General features: G+C 45.0%; 1 protein-coding gene across 1 annotated transcript in view; it reads right to left on the reverse strand.

The window, feature by feature from the left end:
* CYFIP1 (cytoplasmic FMR1 interacting protein 1) overlaps positions 1 to 23593 on the reverse strand; it is a 90535-nt gene extending 66942 nt beyond the window's left edge. The window contains 1 exon segment of the mRNA XM_069466709.1: positions 23518 to 23593. The gene's annotated coding sequence lies outside the window, so the exon portion shown is untranslated.
* Between the last annotated feature and the right edge of the window lie 3476 nt (positions 23594 to 27069).

Below are 27069 nucleotides of genomic sequence, written 5' to 3' on the forward strand. Positions count from 1 at the left end.
TAACAACAGGATCATGCTTCTGTCTCCACTGTCTCAGCTCACGTGGACACGTACATACATGTCTAGCACTTGGCTCCTGGTCAGAGGGGGGCAATGCGTGGGCAGGCACAGAGCGAAGACACAGAGAGAAGGTGGCCATCCACAAGCCAAGGACAGAGGCCTCAGGAGAAACCAACCCTGCCGACACTGTGATCTCAGACTTCCAGCCTCCAGCACTGTGAGAAAACAAATTTCTGCCTGATCTGTGGGGTTCTGTTACACCAGCCCTAGCCGACTACGGAGAGCCAAGGACAGGCTGAGCAGAGTCGCCCAGGCAGGGTCCGGATGCCTTCGTGCTGCCTGGCTGCTAAAACCCAACACAGGCTGGGAGATTTTGCTGATCATGAAAACAATACATGCTCAATGCAGAAAAAGCAAACCGCTGGAGCAAAACAAAAGCCAGCTGCTAGCGTTCGACACTTTCAGTCTGCACGTGCCCCCAGCCTCCCCAGACGGTGAATGTACCCGAAAATAACATGCTCACCCTCAGTTCATGTCCTTTAACAACGTGAAGAGACGTTTTTTCTTCCTTAACTGACGTGCTATCAGCAGCAGCTTCCAACCCTCAAGTTTATTTACAAATCCTATAGCTTGTCAAGTCATAAAAACGAATTTAAATATGTTAGGGGAACTGCTGTTTTGAGGAGACATCAATTCATTTATTTTGTAAATTTAAGAGTTCTTTTTTTTTTTTTTTTTTTTTTTTGTTTTTTGTTTTTGTTGAGACAGAGTCTCACTTTAGGCCGGGCGCGGTGGCTCACGCCTGTAATCCTAGCACTCTGGGAGGCCGAGGCGGGTGGATCGCTCGAGGTCAGGAGTTCGAGACCAGCCTGAGCAAGAGTGAGACCCCGTCTCTACTAAAAATAGAAAGAAATTATATGGACAACTAAAATATATATATACAAAAAATTAGCCGGGCATGGTGGTGCATGCCTGTAGTCCCAGCTACTCGGGGGGCTGAGGCAGGAGGATCGCTTGAGCCCAGGAGTTTGAGGTTGCTGTGAGCTAGGCTGAAGCCACGGCACTCAATCTAGCCCGGGCAACAGAGTGAGACTCTGTCTCAAAAAAAAAAAAAAAAAAAAAAAGAGTCTCACTTTGTTGCCCAGGCTAGAGTGAGTGCCGTGGCGTCAGCTTAGCTCACAGCAACCTCAGACTCCTGGGCTTAAGCGATCCTACTGCCTCAGCCTCCCGAGTAGCTGGGACTACAGGCATGCGCCACTATGCCCGGCTAATTTTTTCTATATAGATTTTTAGTTGTCCATATAATGTCTTTCTATTTTTAGTAGAGACGGGGTCTCGCTCAGGCTGGTCTCGAACTCCTGACCTTGAGCAATCCACCCGCCTCGGCCTCCCAGAGTGCTAGGATTACAGGCGTGAGCCACCGCGCCCGGCCAAGAGTTCTTAAAAATAAAGATTTCAAAGGAAGGCATACTGATCTCATTTTGCTGCTCTTCAAGCGATATTTCAAGCGTCCCTGAGTCAATCTCGGCGTATCTCCTTGGCGGGGCGGCTACCTCTGCTCTGGGCAGCTGCGCGGCTTGCACAGGGTGAGCTACAACCACTCGTCTGTGAAAGGCCATCTGAGCTCAGTAAGTACGTCATGCCATGCTCATGCCTCACTCTGCCTGATGGGGACCCCAGGAGGGTGTCAGGGGACCCCAGTGGGCAGGAGGCCGAGGTTCCCTTGCCAGGCGGAATGTCTCACAGTCACGCACTGGGAGACAGTGCCCACTGGGCATGCTGGACACGCCACAGCTCCGACCTCCCTCCTTCCTTCCATATGTCACTGACCACCCCGCAGTGTCACCCAGACATATTCTCAGAAAGACGTACCCCCAGCCATCTTGAGGTGGGGGTCATCCTGACACACTGGCAAACGATCAGAGCGTGGCTCAGCGAGGTCACCAGCTGCCCCAGGGCCCACAGCCACAGAGCAAGGATGAGAGCCACACTCACCCAGCACTGAGTGCTATGTGTCTGCTCGAAGGGGGTCAAGGCTGAACAGGCAAAGAGGTCAATAAGGTGACTCTTACAAGCGCACGTGCAGGTGCTGGGAGACCAGCTCGGGCCTGAGGGGCAGGAGGGAGGCAACAGAGCTGGAACCAGAGGCAGAGCACCGGGGCACAGGTGGGCAGGTGGCTGGGGATGGGTGACAGGTGACAAGGGGCTTGCCCATGCCCTGCTGACCCTGGCCGAGCCATGAGGATGCTGGAGGGCAGTAGGGAAGCACAGGCAGGTGAGGGGTGGGGAGAGTGGACACCCACGAAAAACTTGGCCAAGTGCAACAAAGGACAAGAGAGAGTGCTTACACCAAACTAGAAAACAGCCCCGGGCCCCCCCCCCCCAGTCCACATGCCAAGGCCAGCCCTCAGGGAGCGCAGCACTCCACAGTCCCTCCCTGAGGGGCCGGAGCGACAGCATGTGCATGCCCTGGACTGCCCCTCAGGGAGCCCACCACCTAAGGGGCCACACCCACACTTCTCCATACAGTGAGCATCCAAGGAAAAGGAAGATGATTTCTGCGAAACCTAATGGTCATCATATGCTTCCAAACAAAGAACGGTGAATAACAGAACTTTTTAAAAACATCACTATGATTCTATCACTTTCCCCGTCTCTGGGCAGCACGCGGGAAGGAGGAGAAGCCACTCACGTTCAGACGGCAGTTAAGGGGTAATAACACCAGTCCCAGCACAACTCAGCACAGTCCTGAAAAAGAAAAGAGAACACTGAGGCTGCAAAAACAAATGAAAACTAGAGCGGCGAGACTGACCTGCAACCCGGTAGCAGGGGCGGTGCCAAGCGATAAAAGGGAAAGAGGAAAAAAGAGTTTGTGTGTTTGAGAGTGTGAGTGTGTCTTCACTAAGCCAGCATCCCTAGGAGAACACGGGCTCTCCCATCGGAAAGCCAGACAGAACAAAGGGGCCAAACGAGACAGGTGCCTTCAGACACGGGTATGTCAGGGGAGGTGCAGGGGCAGGTGGTCGGGAAGGAGGCCCTGGTGAACAAGGGGCACGAGCGGGCCACACCACCCAGAAGGCCCCACTGTGGCCCCCCGAGAGTGCAGTGTGAACACGTCTGCTTCCACTGGGCCCAGGCCTGGTCCAGGCTGATGGGGCCTTGGTGCCCCACACCCATGAGGTCTGGCCAGCGAGCGCACAGTGGAGCGGTGGCCACACACACAGGGACAGCCTGCACTGGCCACTCCAGCCAGCCCTTAGCCACTGTGGGGCTGTATTTTACCAGATTAACGTATACATTTTCGAGACATATTTCTTTTCCCACCCAAGGTCAAAGAAAGAGCTTTTCACAGGGCCTGAAAGGAGTAGTCTCTGTAGCTGTTAAAATAGAAACTGCCAAGGCAGCTCAACACCAAGGTTGCAAAACATGGTGAAGCCACAGTCCCGCAAATGCAGAACTGAAGGCGTTTGTGCCCACGCAGGAGCCAGCGCCCATGGCAGACACAGTCGGCCCGTGAGTCAGAGGCGAACTACGAGTCAGCGTGGCAGGGGTGGAGAGGAATGCTTTGCTAGAAAGTGGGTCTTTCCAGCATTTTCAAAGGAGTCACTGTTTCATTTTACAACCTGAAAGTATTTCACTTGTCCAACTATACAACATAAACAGAGATAAACTATGAAACGTTTCTGTGAACATGTGCAAGAAGTGAGCTGATTTTCTTCCTCTTCTATATGCAAATAACAGCACTTCCCAGAAAAGTAGAAACTTCCAATACTTTTGTGCAATCTGCTCACAAGTGAAATAAATCATCTCAGGAAGAAATGCATATTCTATTGAATTGTTCCTTTCTCTCCCACTTGCTGAAAGAATGTGCTCGTCCGTGTCGCCAAGCAGGCGACAGCGCCAGCATGGACGCCAGCTGGTTTTCCCCAGATTAAGCAGGGCTGACGGCAGGGCGCAGCGTGGAGATGGGCTGCTGTGACCAGCTAGGCAAAAAATGCATACTTAAAGCCCAAAATAACATTTTCTAGCCCAGCTTTACTACTGAAGAAATTCAGTATTTTTAATGCATAAAAATTTCAAATTCCATTCTCAATCGAAAGCAGCCACTCAAAACCAATTCAAAAGAACTACCTGATCAACAGGGAAACAAAACCAAGTTTGAAAATCACAACAGTGAGGTGTAGAAGTCTGAAATGAGCATGCCAAGGGACCTTGAGTGTTCAAGAGTAAAATGTCCACGTGCCACACAGACTCTGCCCCTCACCTTGGTCTGCAGTCCCTGCGGCTGCGGTCTAGCTGCCTCGGGGGTGCTCCCCAGGCTGAGTGGTCTCGTAGCCTCCAGAGTGTCCCCCTCCCCTGGCTTCCTGCCACTGCCTCATACAGCTGACCACCCCTGACCAATCTGGACCCCTCCAGGCCTGCACGCACCTCTGCTACTCTTCATATCTCTCTCCTGCTGCATCGTCACTGGCTTTCTCTACCTACAGCTATAGTTTTCAAACCATGCTCCACGGAACCCCGGGGTGCCTCACAACAGCAAAGAAGAGCCGTTCTGCTTTTATCTATTTTATATACTGGAACCCTTCCCTGGATTTGCATGAAAAAATTATTCTGATGCTAAAATTAAAAAATCAGTAAAAGGTAGAGAATGGGGATCCAGTATTCCACAGAATAAAGTCTCAATCCCTCATGTAACTGCCAACGACCTCCCTAGGCTCCCGCGAGCCTAGGCCCAGGCGGAGGCGCCGTGCTGTGTGCTTGCCCTTCCCACAGCCCCAGGCGGGTCCCTCCGGAAAATGAAAATGCCAAACTCGGCCCCCTGGCCCCCTCGCCGAACTTGCCAGGCAATCAGATAAACAAACGCCGAGAATCTGACCTGCTGCCCCACGTGACAAACACCTGGATTTGGTGGGCTTCTCATCGATGGCAGGGGCTGTTTTTCTCCAAGATCGGGGATCCAAACAGACAGCATGATTTACTCATTACGGAACGTTTCTCAGTGACTGTGACATTCCTTTATCTTTCACACAAGATCCAGTGCACGTTTAAGAGACATAAAAGGAAAACAATGGTATTTCTGACTCAATTTATTCTTTCTGATAGAACAGACCTACCAGGGTGGTGTCTGGGAGGGCAGTTACACCGGAGGGGGTGCTACCAACCTCCAGACTAGACCGTGGGTGCTTCCCCATTCACAGATGCAGAAGCTGAGCCTGGCAGGGCAGCACAGGGTCCCCCGCGGCCACGGCGCAGTGGCCCAAGCAACACTGACTGCTTCACTCAGGAGGCCACGCGTTCAGTTGTGTGCCAGGCACTACCTCGGGCACTTGGCAGAGTAACTCCACTGCCGGTCATTTTGGCTGGAGGTTCTCAACCTTCTCCGATTCCTGCTGCTTGAAAGGGAAGGAGCTGCCTGACGCCCACCTTGTCCCCACCTTATTACACATCCCTGACAGACCATGGATCTGCTGGATCCTACAGAGAGCAGCTGACGGACAGCCCCTGGGCAATCGAGTCCCTGGTGTCTGCCTCTCCCGGCCAGCCTCTTCGGCTCTCCAGGGGAAGCTGCAAGACAGTGATCAAAGGCCACACAGTGGCTGCCAGATCTGTCTTCTCCTGATACCACACACCACCAGAGGTGCCCTTTCTTCTCTCCTGGTCCTTCCCTTCACCTAGTAAGGACCTGGCCCCCTGGATCGCCATCTAGCTGGTCTAGGCATGGCCTGGTGCAGCCTAGCCCTCCTCGTGCTCCAAGTGCACCCACAAGGGCCTCAGACCATCCTTGGTTCTGGGCCAGACTCCAACCAGTGTTGTCCAAGCTCCTCCACTGCATCCAGGCCAAGGTTAAGCCCATGACCTTGGCCACCATCCACACTACTCCCCAATCTCTACCAAGGGCCCCACTGTCAAGCTGGAAACATCAGCACCAGCCTCACCAGCTTCCTCCACATGCGCCAAGAGACCTCACAGTTCCCACAGAGCAGAACAGAGTGGCCTGTGCCTGGGGTGCCCCATCTTGGCTGACCTGTGCTCTCAGGTGTCCCCAGGACCTCACAGAAGGCTTCCCTGCAAAGGCACCAACTATGTAAGTAGGAGGCACCACAACATATCCCCCCAATCATGGTGAACCAAGAGGATGGGACTTAGAGGAGGAGGCCTTCTCAGGTAAACCAGGATCCTGATCTTACAGTCAGTTCCTTCCCATCGTCACGAGAACTGTAGGAAAGGATGTCCCAGGCCATTTAGTTGTCCATCGATGCAACAGAAGCAGAGAGCTGTTCTTTCACTGAGGTCACGAGAATCTTCTCCACCATTACAGCACTTGCATGTCCAGAACACCTAAAGAAGGAAATGCCACCAATCCAGGGCCCATGGCAGGCAACTTCAGGGTGACCTGCACTAGAGAAAAAACCACCACTACCAGCTCTGGGCAGGAAAGTTCATGTGTGCTTTCAGACGACTGTCCTAGCAGCGCATCCCGGGAGGTTCCTTTAGGTCCTACAACTGTCTTTTTAAAGCCACAAGTGGATTCGGGCCAGGTGCCCTCCAGCAGGGCCTTAAGCAGAGTCTGCCACCAGCATGGCACTTCCCCACAGTACCCAGAGGTCACTTGCGTTCTTACAATTTAATAAGTGAAACAGCATCTAAATGTTCTTTTAATTTGCATTTCCTTTATTGTCATTGAGATTAAACATACATCTATGCAGTAACCAGTTTGTTGTTCTTTTTTTGTGACTTGTCATCTTGGGTTGTTTGCCTGTTTTATTTTTTTTTTAATCCTTTGAAATTTTGTTATTTTATCTATCAATTTACATATGCACTTACTATGCTAATGAATTAAAGATATTAAAACTTTGTGAAAGTTTCTTCAAAACTTTTTTTCCAGGTCAAGCTACTTGTCTTTTCATTTCACTTACTATTTTCTTTGAAACCTAAATTTTAACTCTTTACCATATCAAACTTTTTCAGCCTTTCCCTTTGGAATTTCCTCTTTCACTTCTAAATTTACCAAGTAGGAAGAACTCTGCCTCCTCAGGCCCAGGGAAGCAAGAAGTTTCTAATCTTAGTTCCAGTTTCTGCAAATTGCTGTCACAACTATCAGAAGCCAAAATATATTATTTAAGGCAACAGGTGATCTCAGAGAATTTAAAAGTAATATTGAGATCAGTAAAAAGTTCAATAAACTGATTGATGGTAGGAATTTTTAATTGGACCTCAGGTACATAATAATTCTTAGACCATAACCCACTCTCAACTTAATTGGTTGTTTAATGATGACATGTGCAATACATTCGCTAGGGCAAGACTCAGCAAACTTTTTCAAAAAAGGACCACAGCTACTTGGGAGGCTGAGGCAGGAGGACCACTTATGCCCAGGAGTTCCACATTATAATGAGCTATGATCACACCACTGCACTCTAGCCTGGGTGACAGAGTGAGATCCTATCGTTAAAAAAAAAAAAAACGTTTAAAAATAAAAAGAGATGGAAGCCGATAACTGTCCTGTGGCATGTAAGAGAATATCCTTATTCTTAGGAGATAGATACTGAGGTGTTTAGAGATAAAGGGCCTCTAATTGATGAAGAAACCTTTTGATTATGTGTGTGTTCTTTGTATCAATACTATTTTTATTTTTGCAATGTTTTGTAAGGTTCAAATTATTTATTTATTTATTTATGGGTGTTTTCTTTTGAGACAGAGTCTCACTGTGTGGCCCTGGGTAGAGTGCAGTGGAGGCATCATAGCTCACAGCAACCTTAAACTCCTGGGTTCAAGGGATCCTCCTGCCACAGCCTTCTGAGTAGCTGGTACTACAGGGGTGGGCCATCAGCCTGGCTAATTTTTCTATTTTTAGTAGATACGGGGTCTCTTGCTCAAGTAGGTCTCAAACTCCTTAGCTCAAGCAATCCTCTCACCTCGGCCTCCCAGAGTGCCAGGATTATAGGCGTGAGCCACTACACCTGGCCAAAGTTTGAAATTATTTAAAAGGAGTGAAAATGAAATATGCCCCTGAAAACTTTTTGTGAACAGAAGAGAAAAGGAATTTAAACAGATTTGCCATAATTCCTTGAACTAAAGAGTGTTTTAGTTGACCCTCACGGCAGGTTGGATGGCGGCATCCACCACAGGGTAAAATGCATCTTATCAACCAACGCAACTGCCCTGAAAATCCCATCTGCCCTGAGGAAGGTTTTGCCTGGCTGGAGTCCTGCACTCCTGGGAAGAAAGCTTCCGACACTCCAGCAGTGAAAGGGGCCCAGGGAACACGGATTCATGGAGACAGCTTGTAGGAGGGCCTTCCAGCGCAGTCTACCCCATGAGTAAACCTTTTAGTGTCACAATCAGAATGCTCAGACCCGTGCAAAAGAACTGGTTTTTGTCTGTTTGTTGTGAATGGGCCAAACTTATTTATTCTGAGACAGAAACTATCAATGGGCAATTTTTTTAACATTTTAAAAAATTAAGGTACAGGTGACATAAAAATTATATTTTACTACATACAATGTGATATTTTCATATATGTATATCTTGTGAAATGGTTAAACCAAGCTAATCTACTTCACCACATACTTATCATTTATTGGTGGTGAGAATACATAAAATCTCCTCTTAGCAATTTCCAAGTATATAATACACAATTATTAACCACAGTCACCATGTTGTACAAAACATCTCCTGAACCTATTCCTTCTAACTGAAATTCTGTACCTTTGACTCACCTCTCCCCAATCCAGCCTCCCCCAACCCCAGCAACCACCATTGTACTCTCTGCTTCTGTGAGTCCGAATTTTTTAGATTCCACGTAAGAAATGAGATCATGCAGTATTTGTCTTTCTGTGGCTGGCTCATTTCATTTGCTGTGTCTTCTAGGTTATCCATGTTGTCACAAATGACAGAATTTCCTTCTTTCTAAAGGCTGAATAATATTTCATTTTGTTTATGTGTATGTGTGTATAATATATTAATAAATATATATAAAGATATAGATACCACACAAGTGTTGGGCTTTGTTTGAAAAATATACCCCAAATTTTTATCTTCAATTACTTAATAATTTTACACATCCAGATCTTTAGTATTTCAAGGAAACCAGCTATGGAAAATAATGAAAGATCTTTAAGAAATAAAACCATTTCCATTAAAAAAGCTGCAAAACTCTTAACACCCTTTATGTTTTTAAAAGAACTCTCTCTCTCAGTGGTGCATCCTGAAGTATCTGTGAACCAGGCGAAATGCTTTTCCTGGGATCTGCTTCACTACAGCGCAGCAGTGTGCAGGGAGGTTATGGTTGAAACGAAATCACTGTTTAGGGTTCCCTGCACTTTTGTCTGTGCCTCCGTACGTTCTGGAATTTCCCACAACTAACAGCCTACTATACATACGTGTCAGAGCCCAGGTTTCAGGCTGAGCCTGAATGTGCAGACACTCCCTTGCCCTGCGGTGGGGCCGCAGCTGGTGGCTCTGCCTGCAAACCTGAGGGTCCCCGAGGTCAGGCAGACTCTTAAATCCTTTCTTGGCTAGTTTTCATTGTCTATATCTTTTGTCCAATGGTAATTAAAAAGTTTTCAAGAGGTAAGAGTTTTTCCGCAAACAAATGTTTTCAGGCTACTACAAAGCTAGTAAAGTTGAGTACGTTATTCGGAGGACCATAAAATCCTGAGTTGGGAGACCTCACACAGGGCTCCTCCCGGGCTGACCCCTGGGGGACGGCCAGGCTGATGGTGACCTGGATAGAGACACCTTCCTGCTCAGCCCCCCTAGTTCTGATTCATGGGTCCTCAGGGAGCTGGGATAGGCACTGGCTTCTACTAAGCACAGCCGAAAATCACCACGTGGCTTGGTGCAAATGCTGATTCCTGGACTATTCCTAACGGGTGGAGGGGATGCGCTGTGCACCAGCATTTTTAACACCCTCCCACCCGCTGTGATAAAGGAGGAGTCTCTGGGGCGCACTCTGAGAAACTGTTAGGGCAGTGGTCTCCAATGTGGGGTGCACCGTATGCAACTGACCCTTTAACCACACGCGTTTGAACTGCAACAGTCCACTTACACTTGGATTTTTTTCAGCCAAACTCAGAACGAAAATACAATACGTGTGGGATGTGCAAACGAGTACGTGGAGGGCCAAGTTTTCGAGTACCTGCGTTCTGCAGAGCTGACTTCAGGACTTAAGCATGCCTGGATTTTGATATATGCAGGAGGTTGGAACCAATCCATGCAGTATACTGAGCGTCGACTGCCTAGCTATGCACCACATAATGACATTTCAATCAAAAGACCACATATACAATGGTCCCATAAGCTTGTTATGGAGCTGCCCTATACAAGTGTGCCATTTCTTTTTATCTTGTGTACCGCATTTTTATTGCACCTTTCTATGTTTAGGTATGTTGAGATACATACACACTCACCATTGCATTAGTATTCAGTACAGTACCATGCAGTGCAGGTTTGTAGCCTTAGGTGTGTGGTAGGCTGTGCCATCCAGGTGTATGTAAGTACACTCTATGATGTTAACACAATGACAAAATCACCAGTGAGGCATTTCTCAGAACGTATCCCCGTTAAGCAATGTATGACTGTAATCCCTTGGAATGAGAGAAGAAAACAGTGGAGCATCTGTACTTTCACCTGACAAGGATGAAGAATTCAGCTTCCTAGTAGCCAACACGTCTAGCCCCAGCCTCCTCCCAAGGTCCTGGTGTCTTCAGGGAGCAGCAGGAACCCACAGCCCCAAGGGTCGTAAGGGTCTGGCCCAGGGGATCACAGTCATAATGACAAGACTGTGTTCTAGCTAAGCAAACTGTTACGGGCTGAATTGTGTCCCTTCAAAACCCATGTGTTGCAGCCCTGATGCCAGTACCTCATAATGCCTCCATATTTGGAGATAGGTTCTTTACAGAGGTAACGCAGTTCAAATAAGGCCGTTAGGGTGGGCCGGAATCCAATATGAACCAGTCCTTATAAGAAGAGGAGATTAGGACACAGACACACACGGAGAGGGAGACCATGTGAAGACGGGAAGAAGACGGCCACCTACAAGTCAAAAAGAGAGGCCTCAGAAGGAACCAACCCTGCTGACGGCATGATCTTGGACCGCCAGCCTCCAGAAATGTGAGAAAATACATTTCTGTGGTTTAAGCCACCTAGTCTCTGGTACCTTGTACAGACAGCCCTAGCACACTAATATACGAGGCCCCCAAGGGTCTGTTCCTGCCGGGGATGAAGGGGGACACACGCTCTGGCAGCCCCAGGACCCTGAAAAAGCAACACCATCCTGAAGATTTCTCCACTAAGGATCTGCACACACTACAATTAGTCACTCTAAGTGTGTGGGGGTGGGGGGTTCTCATAACAGCCAGTACAAGACAATCACAACAGGCAAATAGAGCTTGTTATGTGGCCTCCTAATCTTGATGGCATCCGTTTAAAACTATTATCTACTGCACACCCTTTCTGATAGACCCCGCATGCTAGAACACTCTTTCCACTTAAAACAGACCGCAGCACATGCTCAGAGACGCTGAGGTGAGGCCAGCCCCGGGAAATGACTGGGAGGTAAAATGCTGTTTCTCAAAATCACCTCCACTTTTCTTTTTTGTGGGGAAAAGATGAAAGGGGAAATACCAAATAAGTAGATATAATTTATTTAAACTTTTCCAAACAACCTGAGGTACTTGGAAGCATTGGCTCTGGTACGTGGCTGGGGTCTCAGGGCAAGGGGAGAGATTTATAAATCTTGGAGTGAAAATGGCCTGACAGGCCCCGGCTGAGCCCTACGGGCTGAGGGGCTTAGGACGGGTGACTTGGCTCAGGTGTGCATGTCCTCCTGCAGCTAAGGCAATGGTGGCATCCCCTGCAAGAGCCGGCAGGGGCTGTGCGCTGGGAGTGCGCTCTGGGACCTCTCTAATCACAAAGCCCCTGATGCGCGGGGCTGACTTTCGGATACACAATCTTGGCTAACTTTGCAGGAATGTACCTGATACACGTGAAAAGGAAGAACTCAAGCACACTTGCACTTGCACGCAGAGTGTGCAGGGAAGATGTGCACCAGGCTGCGTCCTGACACACTCTGCCAGAGGCCCACAGGGCCACCCACCACCCCAGCATGCCGGGCCCGGCTAAGCCACAGCCCAGAGGCAACGAGGCAGCACATCTGCCCTCCTGCCTGGTCTGGGATAGAATAGGGGAACTGGGAGCTCCATATGCTTCCTGAATGCCCGTCACAGGACCACGACCCATTCCACATGACCTGTGAGGTAAGCCTGAAATGTGTGTCTGAAATGTAAGTGATACACCCTGGACTCTCGGCACAACTATCTGCCAGCGTGGCACAGAAGTGCAGGCCAAAAAGTGCTGGGCAGAAAGTCACGCCCCTGCAGCAGCTGCCTCGGACCTCAGAGGGCCACCCAGCTCTGTCCACCTGTGGTGGACGTGTGGCCTCTCACAGCCTCTCATAGCTTCTCACAGCTTGTGTGCAAGGTCTGACAGAGGCACTGGTGACCAGAGTGTGTCCTGGAGGAGGGCAGGCTGGCAGGGTTGGGTCTCTTGGGTCAGCAGGCAGCTCCAAAGGCCAGGAACCCCACCTTCTACCCTCTGCACGGGGCTTACTGCACAGTGCGCGCTCAGCCAATCTTTGCAGGAGGAAGTAATGCTCTAAAACGCAAATTATTAAAATACAAAATAAAAATTACTCCCTGTGGTAGTTGCTTTTATGTGTCAACTTGGCTAGGCCATGGCACCCGGCTTTTGGTCAAACGCCAGTCTAGGTGTTGCTGTGAAGGTATTTTTCAGATGGGAGTAACACTTACACCAGGAGACTGAAAGAAGCAGATTACTCTCCATAGTCTGGATGGGCCTCACCCAATCAGCTAAAGTCCATGAGAGGAAAGACGGACCACCCTGAAGAAAGAAAGGGTGTTGCTTCCAGATCACCTTCGGACTCAAGCTGCAACATCAGCTCTTGCCGGGTCTCCTGCCTGCTGGCCTGCCCCGCAAATTTCGGATATGCCAGCCTCCACAACTGTGTGAGTCAATTCCTTAAAATAAACCTCTCTCTCTCTATGTATATACACACACACCCTACTGGTTCTGCTTCTCTGGAGAGCCCTGACTAATACACCACCGCTACCACCCCCACGCCCTGCCATCAAAACAAACCAGGAAACACGACTGGTGTGTACAAAACCTTATCGGTGTGGTCTCCAGCACAGAACAAGGCTGGCTCCAGGGCCTGTGAAAGTCTCGTGCACACGCACAAGGCTGCTCAATTTAACACACTTAGTTACCCAATGACCTCTGGGGGCAGCCAACCCAATGAGTCAAGAGTCCAGGTGATTTGAAAATTCAATGATTTTGTGGAGACTGGTCCTCCTAGGAATGGTTTGAGAAAGTCGAGCTTTGGGCAGGGATTCACATATAACGTAGATCCTCCCCACCACTTCTGACTGGGGGCTGCATGGTTCTTCAGAGCAAAGCACACCTCCTTCTGCGAGCATCTTCAAGGATACATCAACAGGCATCCCCACCATCCTGGTCAGGACAACCTGAGTATAAGGAGTGACCACACAGGCTCTAAGCGCAAAATTCTGGCTCTGGAATCAGGTTCCAAGATGGAACCCACTGCTTTCTGGGTGTCAGTTTTTCTCCTCTGTGAAGCAGACTCCCTCCATGTGCTGGGGGAAAGCAAAGAACAGGGCATGACAAAGTTTGGCTAATGGAGTACCTAGCATATAAATACAAATCACAAATATGCTGGTTTCAAGGTCATAGTAGCTATCACTGTACATCTGTCCTATTCTCAACTAAAAATTCTGGAAGCCACAGTTCAATGCCCATCATTCCTGTTCCCACAGCCATGCACAGAGAGGCAGCCATGACAAAGTAGGATGGGAGAGCAACCAGGAAATGAATGCTCTGTGAGTTTCTGCTGAACACAAATGCAAATGCACACCAGGCTTAAAACTAATACAGAGGTAAAAAACACACCCCTATTTTCTTGAGACCATGTTCTAAGCGGCCTTTAATGCAAAAAAATCCATACACATGCAAATCTTGTCCCTGGAATGCTTTAAAATCTTATTAATCTGAAATAGGCCAGAGCTTCTGTGTTTAAGTCCCACACTGTGGCTACTCTTCCTCCAGATAAAAGACATAAAGAGAAAAAATAACAACAAAGAAGAATAACAAAGTTAGAATTTTCACACTTCCTGATTTCTAAACTTACTATAAAGCTACAGTAATCAAAATTGTATGGCACTGGCATAAAAAGAGACATACTGACCAATAAAATAGAATAAAAAGCCATGTAAGGAACCCTCAAATATATGGTCAAATGATTTTCAACAATGGTGTCAAGACCATTCAATGGAAAAAAAAAAAAAGTTTTTTCAACAAATAATATTGGTAAAACTGGATATACACACACAAAAGAATTAAGTTGGATTATACCATATACAAAAGTTAACTTAATATTGCTCAGTCTAAACATAAAAGCTTAAACTATATAAAACTCTTAGAAGAAAAATATGATAAAAACTTCATGACACTGGATTTGGCAACAATTTCTTGGATATGACCCCAAAAACACTGGTAACAAAAGAAATAATAAATACTACCCAAAGCAATGTACAGATTCAGCATAATTACTATCAAAATACCCATGACATTCTTCACAGAAATAGAAAAAAACAATCCTAAAATTTGCATGGAACCACAAAGGATCCTGAATAGCCAAAACTATCTTCAGCAAAAAGAGCAAGGCTGGAGATATCACACTACCTGATTTCAAAACATACTACAAAGCTCTCGGTTACAATAATAAAAACAGCAAGTACTGGCATCAAAACAGACCCATAGACCAACGGAACAGTACAAAGAATCCAGAAATGAACCCATGCATTTACAACCGACTGATTTTCAACAAAGGTGCCAAGAACACGCAATGGGGACAGGAGAGTCTCTTCAATAAATGGTGTTGGGAAAACTGGATATCAGCATACAGAAGAGAAAATCAGATCCTTATCTCTCAACATATAAAAAATAAACTCAAGACAGATTAAAGACTTAAATATATGCCTGTAATCTTAGCACTCTGGGAGGCCAAGGCAGGAGGATTGCTTGAGCTCAGGACCAGCCTGAGCAAGAGCAAGACCCGTCTCTACTAAAAATAGAAAAATGAGCCAGGCATCATGGCACAGGCATGTAGTCCCAGCTACTTGGGAAGCTGAGGCAGGAGGATTGCTTGAGCTCAGGAGTTTGGGGTTGCTGTGAGCTATGATGACACCACTGTACTCTACCTGGGGCGACCAAGTGATATTTTTCTCTCAAAAAATAAAAAAAAAAGACTTAAATGTAAGACCTGAAGCTCTGAAAGTACTAGAAGAAAACATAGGGAAAAAGCTCCATGACACTGGTCTGTGCAATGATTTTTTTTTGGATGTGGCCTCAAAAGCAAAGGCAACAAGAGAAAAAATAGACAAATAAAGATTTATATCAAACTAAAAAGGTTCTATACAGCAAAGGAAATAATCGACAGAATGAAAAGACAACCTGCAGAATGGAAGAAAATATTTGCAAACTATACATCTAATAAGAAGTTAATATCCAATATTTGCAAGGAACTCAACTCAATAGCAAGAAAACAAATAGCCCAAATGGACATTTCTCAAAACAAGACATACAAATGGCCAATAGGTATATGAAAATATGCTTAACATCAGTAATCACCAGGAAAATTTAAATAAAAACCACAATGAGTTATCATCTCACACTTGTTAGAATGGCTATTATCGAAAAGACAAAAGATAACAAATGTTGGTGAACTTGTGTAAGGGAACACTTACACACTGTTGGTGGGAATATAAATTAGTACAGCCATTATGGGAAACAGTATTGGAGGTTCCTCAAAATATTAAAAACAGATCTATCATATGATCCAGCAATCCCACTACTAGGTATGTAGCCAAAGGAAATGAAATCAGTATGTCAAGAGATACCTGCATTCTCACGTTTAATGCAGCATTATTCACAATAGCCAAGACACAGAATCAACCTAGCTGTCCATCAACAGATGAATGGATAAAGAAGACATTTTATACACACACACACACACACACACACACACAGAGGAATACTATCCAACAAAAAAGAACAAAATCCTGTCATCTGAGACAACATGGATGAACCTGGAAGGCATTATAATAAGTGAAATAAGCCAGGCACAGGACAAATATTGCATGATATCACCATATGTGGAATCTAAAAAAGCTGCTCTCATAGAAGGACAGTAGAATAGTGGTAACCAGAGGTGGTTGGGGGGGCGGGGCAGCAGGGGAAAGGTTAGGGAAGTGTTGGTCAATGGAGACATATTTACAGGTAGATGGGGAGGGAAAGCCCAGCATATGCAAATACATAGAGACAGAAAGTAAATGGATGATTGCCTGGGGCCGGGGGTGGGAGGGAGAGGATAGGTGGGGGTGACAGGCAGACAAATTGGGGATGACTGCTAATGGTTATGGAGGTGGATGATGAAAATGTTCTGAAATTGATTGTGGTGATGGTTGCCCAACTCTGTGAATATACTTAAAACCATTGGATTGTACACTTTAAATGAGTATTTTTTAAATAAGGCTGTTTTTTAAAAAAGAAATAGCTGAATTGGACTATATCAAAATTAAAACCTTTTATGCATCCAAAGACACTATCAAAAGAATGAACAGATAACCCACAGACATTTGCAAATTATTTATCTGATAAATCATTGGTATCCCAAATATATAAGGTCCTGAGACTCAATAACCACAACAAAAAAACCTGATTCAAAAATGGGCAAAGGGCTTGAATAGACTTTTCTCCAAAGAAGATATATAAATGGCCAATAAGCACATGAAAAGATGCTCAACATCACTAATATGGGGAAATGCAAATTAAAACCAGAATTAGATACCACTTCATACCCCTTAGGATTGCTATTATATAAAAAATACAAACAGAAAATAAGCATAGGCAAGGATGTAGAGAAACTGGACTTCTTGTACACTGTTGATATCAATGTAAAATGGTGAAGCTGCTATAGAAAACAGTTCCTCAAAAAAAATTTAACACTCAACCATATGATCCAGCAATTCCATTTCAATTTTCAAAAAACTGAAAGCAGGATTTTGAAGAGATATTTGTACACCAGTGTTCACTGCAGCATTATTCACACTAGCTAAAGGTAGAAAAAAACCAAATGTCCATCAACAGATGACTGGAGAACAGTGTGGTGTGTAATATTATTCAGCCTTAAAAAGGAATGAAATTCTAATGCTTGCTACAAAATGGATAAACTCTGAAGACATTATACTAAATGAAATAAATGGAAATAAAAGGACAAATATTGTATGATTCCACTTATATGAGGTACCTGGAATAGTCAAGTCCATACAGACAGAAAGTGGAATGGCGGTTACTATAATAGTAGCTGGGGACAGGGAGGAATGGGGACAGCTATAGTTTGGGAACTTGAAAATGTTCTGGAGATAAATAGTGGTGATAGTTGCACAGCAATGTATTATGTATTTAATGTATTAAGCCACTAAACTACACTTAAAATGGTAAATTTTATGTTGTATATATTTTATCATAGCTTTAAAAAAGTCAAGTAGGCCAGGCGTGGTGGCTCACGTCTGTAATTCTAGCACTCTGGGAGGCCAAGGTGGGTGGATCGTTTGAGCTCAGGAGTTCGAGACCAGCCTGAGCAAGAGCGAGACCCACGTCTCTACTAAAATCAGAAAGAAATTATATGGACAGCTAAAAATATATATATAGAAAAATTAGCTGGGCATGGTGGTACATGCCTGTAGTCCCAGCTACTCGGGAGGCTGAGGCAGTAGGATAGCTTGAGCCCAGGAGTTTGAGGTTGCTGTGAGCTAGGCTGACACCACGGCACTCACTCTAGCCAGGGCAACAGAGTGAGACTCTGTCTCAAAAAAAAAAAAAAAAAAAAAAGAAAAGAAGAGAAAAAAGTCAAGCAGGGTGATTCCCCCAATTCATTTTTGTTTTAAACATTTTTTATAGCTATTCTAGTTTATTCTCCCTTTCACATAAATTTTAAAATCAGCTTATCTTTTATCTATAAAAATATTCAGCTGAGGTTTCTTAAAAAACTTAAACATAAATTTATCTTATGACCCAGCAATTAACACTTAGATTTCTACCCAAGATAAATTGAAGGCCGGGCGCGGTGGCTCACGCCTGTAATCCTAGCACTCTGGGAGGCCAAGGTGGGAGGATTGCTCGAGGTCAGTAGTTCGAGACCAGTCTGAGCAAGAGGGAGACCCCGTCTCTACTAAAAAATAAAAGAAATTATATGGACAACTAAAAATATATAGAAAAAATTAGCCAGACATGGTGGCTCATGCCTGTAGTCCCAGCTACTCGGGAGGCTGAGGCAGAATGATTGCTTGAGCCCAGCAGTTTGAGGTTGCTGTGAGTTAGGCTGATGCCATGGCATTCTAGCCTGGGCAACAGAGTGAGACTCTGTCTCAAAAATAAATAAATAAATAAATAAGACTTGCACATGAGTCTTCACAGCAGCATTATTCATAATAGGCAAAAAGTGGAAACAACCAATAGTTCGTCAACTGATGGATGGACAAACAAAATGTTGTAGGTCCCTACAATGGAATACAATTTAGCCACAAAAAGGAATGGAATACTAATGCCTGCTATAACACCAATGGAGCTAAATGAAAGAAACCACATATAAAGACCACATACCATATAATTTATGTTAAATATCCAGAAAAGGCAGATCTGTAAGAGACAAAGTAAATCAGCGATTACCTGGGACACAGGAATGGGGATTAACTATAAATGGCATGAGGGATCTTATTAGACTGATGAATATGTTCTAAAACTGGAGTACGGTGATGGCTGCACAACTGTAAATCTTCTAAATATATTGTACAATTGACCCTTGAACAACACAGGTTTGAACTGCGAGGGTCCACTTATATGCAGATTTTTTTCAATAAAAGTTACACGGTGTGTGCCTGCCTCTCCTGCCCACCTGTCACCTCCTCCACCTCTTCTGCCTCTGCCATGCCAGGCAGCAAGACCAGCCCTCCCCTTCCTCCTCAACGTGAAGATGACAAAGATGAAGACCTTTAGGATAACCCACTTCCACTTAATGTACAGTAAATATATTTTCTCTTCCTTATGATTTTCTGAAAAACATTTTCTTTTCTCTAGCTTACTTTATTGTATGAACACAGTATACAATTCACATAACATACAAAATGTGTTAATCAGCTGATTATGTTATTGGTAAGGCTTCCAGTCAACAGTGGACTATTAGTAGTTAAGTCTGGGGAAGTCAAAAGTTATACACAGATTTTTCAACCGTGCTGGGGGGAGGGTCGGTGCCCCAACCCCCACATCATTCAAGGGTCCACTGTATACTTCAGGTGAATTTTATAAAGTAGGTGCATTATACCTCAATAAAGTTGTTTAAAATTTTTGTTTTTAAATCATGCTGGAATTTTAAAATTGCAATTGTGTTAAATCTATAGATCAATTTGAATAGAACTGACATCTTTACTATGCTGAGTGTTCCTACTCGTGACCATGGTACGTCTCTCCATTTATTTAAACGATCTTTCTTTCATCATCTTGTAGTTTTCAGCATACAGATCCTGTATATGTTTTATTCAATTATATCTAAGTATCTGATTTTTTTTGAAGCTACGGAAATAGTATTTTTAAAAACTTTACTTTCTAGGCCGGGCGCGGTGGCTCACGCCTGTAATCCTAGCACTCTGGGAGGCCGAGGCGGGTGGATTGCTCAAGGTCAAGAGTTCGAGACCAGCCTGAGCGAGACCCCGTCTCTACTAAAAATAGAAAGACATTATATGGACACCTAAAAATCTATATAGAAAAAATTAGCCGGGCATAGTGGCGCATGCCTGTAGTCCCAGCTACTCGGGAGGCTGAGGCAGTAGGATCGCTTAAGCCCAGGAGTTTGAGGTTGCTGTGAGCTAAGCTGACGCCACGGCACTCACTCTAGCCTGGGCAACAAAGTGAGACTCTGTCTCAACAAAAAAAAAAAAAAAAAAAAAAAAAAAAAAAAACTTTACTTTCTATTATAATTGTACATTGCCAGTTCAGTAGCCTCCCCTTATCTGTGGTTTTGTTATCCACAGTTTCTCTATCTGTGGTTTCAGTCACCCACAGTCAACCATCCTCTGAAAAGAGGTGAGCACAGTACAAGATAATTTTGAAAGTCATATTCACATAGCTTTTATTGCAGTATATTGTTATAATTGTTCTATTTTATTATTGTTGTTGTTCATTTCTTACGGTGCCTAATTTATAAATTAAACTTTATCAAAGGTATATATGCATAGGAAAAAAACATAGTATATGTAGGGTTGGGTACTATCCAAGTTTTCAGGCATCCACTGGGGGTCTTGGAATATATCCCCCAAGGGTAAGAGGGGACCACTGTATATAGAAATAAGATCAATTTTTGTGTTTTGACATTGTATTTTATAACCTTGCTAACCTCACTTATTAGTTCTAGTAGTTTTCTTTTCATAGAATCCTTGGGTTATCTATGTAGATAATCATGTTGTCTGCAAATAGGGATAGTTCTATTTTCCCTTTCCAATCTGTATGCCTTTTATTTCTTTTTCCGACCTTATTGCACTAGCTAAAATGAAGTTTTTAAATTATGTCAATATAATTAATCTATGCTCCACCTGTGGCCTCTTTGGGCCAACTAAATTTCGGTAGCAAAAACAGGGGCATATTAGTTAAAACTTCACACTTATAAAGTATGGTTTTCAAATATAAAATCTTTAGAAGACATAGCACAAACACTAACTGTCCCCATATGGTAGTTTTCCTGTATTATCTCATTTGCTCTTCATGACAATTTAATAGGTTCCACATTACTGAAGAAGGAAAATGGGCCATCCTAGGCCAAGCAATTTGCCCACCTGGGCTCAGGTGATCACTATTGGAGCAGACATCAACAGAAGTCAAACTTGCCAGGACCAACTTCATCTCCCCTGCTGGAGAAGTCTCTGTCCTTCTTCCCACTAGCCAGCTGGGCAGCCCCAGGCACTGCCTGAGCTGACCTCTCTATATGCAAATCAAAAGCCAGGATGCAGTTGGGCACGCAATGAGAAGGGCTGAGAGAACACTGGTCCACCTGGACCTTTACAGGAAAAGTAACTCTGGCTTAGGAATGATGCCCAGAGCATAATAAAAATGCTCATGAATCACAGGACAGGTGCCTATAAAAATAAACAATAAAAAAAGAAATACTCATGAAATGTTAGCTATTATTTAAACCCAAATTCACCTTTAGAATGATAAACAAGTATGTGCACAAAGATACAGACACAAGCATTGACAATAGTGGTGGAAAATGGTAAATAACAATGTCAATTAACAGGAGGCTGATTAAATGACACATCCACACTAGGGTATATATTATACAGTTATTTAAAAGGTTGAGGGAAATCTGTGTATATATACTGTACACATCAACATGTAAAGATTTCTAAGATCTTTAAGTAATCAAAGATCACTAAGTGAAAATGTATAATATGTGCAATATAATCTCACTATGTTACCAAGAAAAAAAAACTATGTATGCACAGAAAAGACTAAATACTACTGTAGAAGTGGGGAAGGAATTTCACTTTTTGTATACATAGTCCCATACTGTTTACATTTTTTAATCAACTGAAGTTTTACAACTTTTCTCATCACTTAAAAATATTATTTTAGTCTCTCTTTCAGGTTGTATCCTAGAGCTACACTTTTCAAACCCTTGTATCTATACTCCTCAGGGACAAACTAGAGCATGGTTGAATCTGGGATGCATTATGCTAAGTGAACAAGCCAGACTCAAAGCCCACATATGACATCCTGGAAAAAGCAAAACACTAGGAGCGGAGAACAGATCAGTGGCTACGGGAAGCTGAGGATGGGGAGACAGGTTGACTACAAGGGGCAGCATGAGGGAATTGTGGAGGTGATGGAACTGTTCTGTATCTTGGTTGTGGTGATGGTCACACGACTCTACGCATTGGTCAAAACTCATTGAACTGTAGAGCAAAAAGTGAATTTTACCATATGCAAATTTAAAAATAAATTTAAACACACACACACTCTTCAGGGATACATTTTCTTTGACTGATTTATCAGCACACCAACGCATGTATTAACACAGGAAATGTTCTCCGCAGCTCTGCGTTGGCCTCTGTCACAGCGAGGACGCTGCTGCGGGAGGAGGGCAGCAGGGAATCCCACAGCATCGCACAGTCTTCCTACTGAATGCCTACAAACGCACACCTGCCGTGGCCCACGTTTACTCGAAATATGATTAGCTCTTCCAGGCTTTCCATGGAAAACCATTAGCCACCCGCAGGGATAAGGGACAGCACATGTGTGACCCTCCCTGGTCCGTCAGCAACTGCAGCTCAGGCGGAGGAACCCGGCCAGGACTCCGTAGCGCCATCCCCACGTCGGCAAGCCCAGCAACCCGAGCCACAGTTTCGGGGATCACCGCAGCTTCAGTCACGCATCATTTGAGGAACCGTGTTAGAAGACGGCCAAGAAACACCACTGGGCTTACGACGCAGCGAAAAACTGTCCGATGGGGCACACAGTACCCTCCACTACAGAAAACAAACATTCCAAAGTCTCCGACGCCCACGCGAGCGCAGATCACCCGGTACTGGGTCGCCCGCAACCGCTACTCATACCGTTTTTAGACCTAGCAGCAGAGCTGACATCGTCCGGTCGCCTCTCACAGCTTAAAAACGCTCCTTACATCCCATTTCCTAAATGTTCTTCCACCCTTTCTCCTCACTCCCCCAACGGACTGCAAATTAAGCTGAAGCATTTCAGGCTTAAAATACACAATTCAGATGGCTATGCGGAACAGTGCTTCCCACGTAACAATCGCGTTTCCTAACAAAGCCCAAAACTCATTTCCAAAAATCTGCCGAATGGTTTTTGCTTGACCACGATCTCCCTCCTTTTCTCGGAGCGGGGCACGAAACAAAAACGGGTTCAGGTGTGGTCGCACGACCTTAAAGCAAGGCTAACGATCCGTCTGATCCTTACTTTCCAACAATAACATGCAAAACAGCGATGCATTCCTTCCCCATTGGAGTTCTGCCACGTGCCGGGGACGCGGGATCCAGGATGCGGGACCAGGGGCCGCGGGGCGCGCGGGGGCGGGGCGCTCGGGATCAGAGGCCAGGAGCGAGGGGGACTAGGGTGTGTGGGATCGGGAGGCCCGGGGCCGCGGGGGCCAGGAGCTAGGGGACGCGAGGCCCAGGGCGACCCCGGAAAGCTGCGCCGCCTGGAAGGCCGCGCCACCGAGAGCCAAGTCCCAGCCGTTCGTGGGGCCCTGTCCCGGCCCCGCCACCGCCCTGCCCAGCCCACGTTCCGAGGGTGGCTCGGACCCCACGGAGGCTGCAGGGCGGGAGCAGGAGCAGCGACGTTCCTCACCTGGGTCCGCGACAGCTGCGGCGGCTCGGGGGTCCCGGGCGGGCCCTGGGAGTTTCCTGCCCGAGTGAGTCACTCGGGCGGGCCGGGAATGCGCCAGGAAACACTCGGCCTCCTCCCCTTCCTCCCAGGGCGGGGGCTCTCCCGGCTCGGCCTCTTCCTCCTGGCGCTCCTCCCTCCGGGCCGCGGCCCTGTCCGCTCCCTCCTCCCGGCGGGGCGTCTCCCGCCCCTTCCTCGCCGCCCGGAGCCGCGGCAGCGCACGGCCGGCGGGAAGGAGTCGCCCGGGAGGCCCTGGCCTCGCTCCCCGCCCGCCGCCGAAGGTGTTCTCCCAGGCGGAGAGCCCCGAGGGTCACCTGCCGGCCCAGGCGACCTCAGTCTGCGCGGGACGGGGGCAAAGCAGGTGTGGGGTCCTCCCGCGGGAGCCGCCCGGCTCACGGCGCAGAGGGAGCGGGGGTCCACCCCCTGTCCCGCGGCTCCACGAGGCAGGGCGCGCCGGTGTGGCGCGGGCGCCAGGGAGGAAACTCGCACACCTGCGCTCGGCGGGCGGGCGCGGGGTAGGCAGCCCGGGGCAGGTGCGGCAGGTAAACGCCGTTGGAGCCTCCTGGGAGAAAATGACTCCGACGCGGCGCAGCAGTGATCACATCTCTACAACCCCTACCTGCCCTCTAAGCCATGGGCACATGAGTGCGCAGACTTGTGGGAATGGCTGGCAGAAGAAAACCTGATTTGAAATAGTCCCAAAAAGCAATCTTGAGAGAGGCCGGGTAGCACACCTGATATGGAAACGCTGAATGGAGTGAGCTTGTCACAAGCATGCTTAGAAAAATTGCCCTAAACTACCCAAGCCAACCCCACGTACCTCACTCCCCCTTCACTCCCGACCCGGGTTCTTACCGAAAACAATAATGATGAGCAACAGGTATTCTGGTATAGCCTCTAGATTTTGAAAATCACAAGAGGGTCAATTACCCCCGGCTGTGCTCTGGGTAAGGCGAAAAGGTAACAGCAAATGGATCGTGGTCTGCGGATTGAGACAATCTACCAGCTGACTCAATATTCAGAGATCACTTTCTCTGGAATCTCCTGGAGGTTCCTCACACTCCTACACAAAACAGGAGTTTTGAATAACATTCTGGTTCGCAGCCCACACATTTTCAATCGGTAGATTGCTGCTTTTCTTTGCCCAGGGCTCAGTTAAATTCTAAAGATTTTTTACACCATAGGTGAAGTGATAGAACACAAATTCAAGGTATAGTGTGATAATTTTAAAATATTGTAACCCCTAGAGCAATGAATTTAAAAAGTATAGCTAAAAAAAATTCAAGAGGAGATAAAGTAGAATACTAAAATATACTTAATTCAGAGGAAAGCAGGAAAGAGGGAACAAAAAGCACATAAGACAAACAGAAACAAAGAGCAAGCTGTTAGACTTAAATCTAACCGTATTAGTAGTTACATTAAATGTAAATGGACTAAATACAGAATCCATTTACTAAATGTAAATGTATACTATATGTAAATGAATTAAAACACAGAAATTATCACATTGGATAGAAATAAGACCCAAATACATGCTGTTTAAAAAGGACATAATTTAAATATAAGGACACAAAGAGACTGAAAAAGATGCAAAATGATTTATCATACACAAACTACTCATCAGAAAGTTGGGGTGACTATATTAATATCAAAGTAGACTACGAGTCAAGGAGCACCACCAGAGATAAAAAAAAAAAAGGACATTTAATAAAGATAAATGAGCTAATTCATTACGAAAAAATAAATTTTAGTGTGTATGTATATCAAGTTAAGTTTTGAAATACTTGAAAAAATGGATAAAATCAAAAGAAGAAATAGGCAAATATATACTTTACAATTAGAGATTTTAACTCATCTCCATTAGTAATTAAAAGGCAGGCACACAAAAAGAAGTAAAAATGCGAGAAAATTTAACAATGATTCATCTACTTGACCTAAATGGTACCTCCACAAAACAGAATACAGAATACGTTGTATGGAAGGAACAAACACTTTGTACTGAAGACCTCAAGCTATTACTGATAGTAATTAAAATTTTCAAATACACACATAACATTCACAAAATACACCATATGCTAGGAAGTAAAACAAGTCTCAACAGGGTTCAAACGATTGAAATCACATACAGTGGTCCCCCTTATCTTCAGGGGAGAGATTCCAAGAGCCCTAGTGGATGCCTGAAACCTATACTGTATATTCTACGTGTTCTCCTGTACATACCTACGATACAGTTTAATTTATAAATTAGGCACAATATGAGATTAACAACAATAATAGAACAATTATAGCAGTATACTATATTAGTATTTAATTTATAAATTAGGCACAGTATGAGATTAACAACAATAATAAAATAGAACAATTATAACAGTATAATAAAAGTTATATTTTGCTTTCCATAGTTTCAGTTACCCGAGGTTTGGAAATAGGTGAGTACAGTACAGTACTTATTTAGAAACAACCATTTAAAGCTGCTGGAAATGGGCATAAGGGCAAACAACCATCAAAGAAACATCTGTAGAAATGGGAGCACTGTAGAGCAATGGAACAGAGTAGTGAACAATAACTACACATTATATGGTCAACTGATTTTCAGTTAAGATGCTAAAGGAATTCCATGGAGAAAGAAAAGACTTTTTTTTAAATAGTGATATAATAACTACATAACATTGTGGGAAAAACTGAACCTTGACCCCCTACCCCACACCATACACAAAAATTAACTGGATGTGGATCATAGACCTTAATTTGAAAGCTAAATATAGATAGCTTCTAGAAGAAAACATAAGAGAATAATTTCATAACCTTGGGGTAGAGGTAGACAAAGATTTCCTGGAACAGAAAAGGTACTAACCAAAAGGGTTAGAAAAAATGATCAATTGACTTGATCAGAATTTTAAAACTTCTCATCAAAAGATAATGTTAAGAGAGTAAAAACCCAAGGCACAGACAATATTGCAAGACAATATTGTAATACATAAAACTGACAAAGGGCTTGTATCCAGAATATATAGAGAATCCCTACAAATAAAAAAAATGACAACCTAGGAAAAATAGGGCTAAAGATTTTAACCAACACATCAGAAACAAATCACTTTGGAAGTCTTTTATAAAATCAAACGTACATATATCCTATGACAAAGTAATTCTACTCCTATGTATTTAATAGAAATAAAAATTTATATTTGCACAAAAACTTGTACATAAATATTCTTACTAGCTTATTCATAATAGCAAAAATCTAGAAACAACCCAAAGTGCACAAATAGGAAAATGGATAAACAAATAGCATTCATATAATGGAATATCACTCAGCAAGAGAAAGGAAAGAACAAACCCCAATGAGATACCACCTCACACCCATCGGGATGGCTACTGTCAAAAAACCAGAAAAGAACAAATGTTGGCAAGGATGTGAAGAAATTGAAACCTTAGTGCACTGTTGGTGGGAATATAGAATGGTGTCACTGTGGAAAACAGTATGATGTTTCCTAAAAAAAAAATAAATGATTGAAT

This window comes from Eulemur rufifrons, chromosome 3 (genome assembly GCF_041146395.1).
Source record: "Eulemur rufifrons isolate Redbay chromosome 3, OSU_ERuf_1, whole genome shotgun sequence".
NCBI lineage: Eukaryota > Metazoa > Chordata > Mammalia > Primates > Lemuridae > Eulemur > Eulemur rufifrons.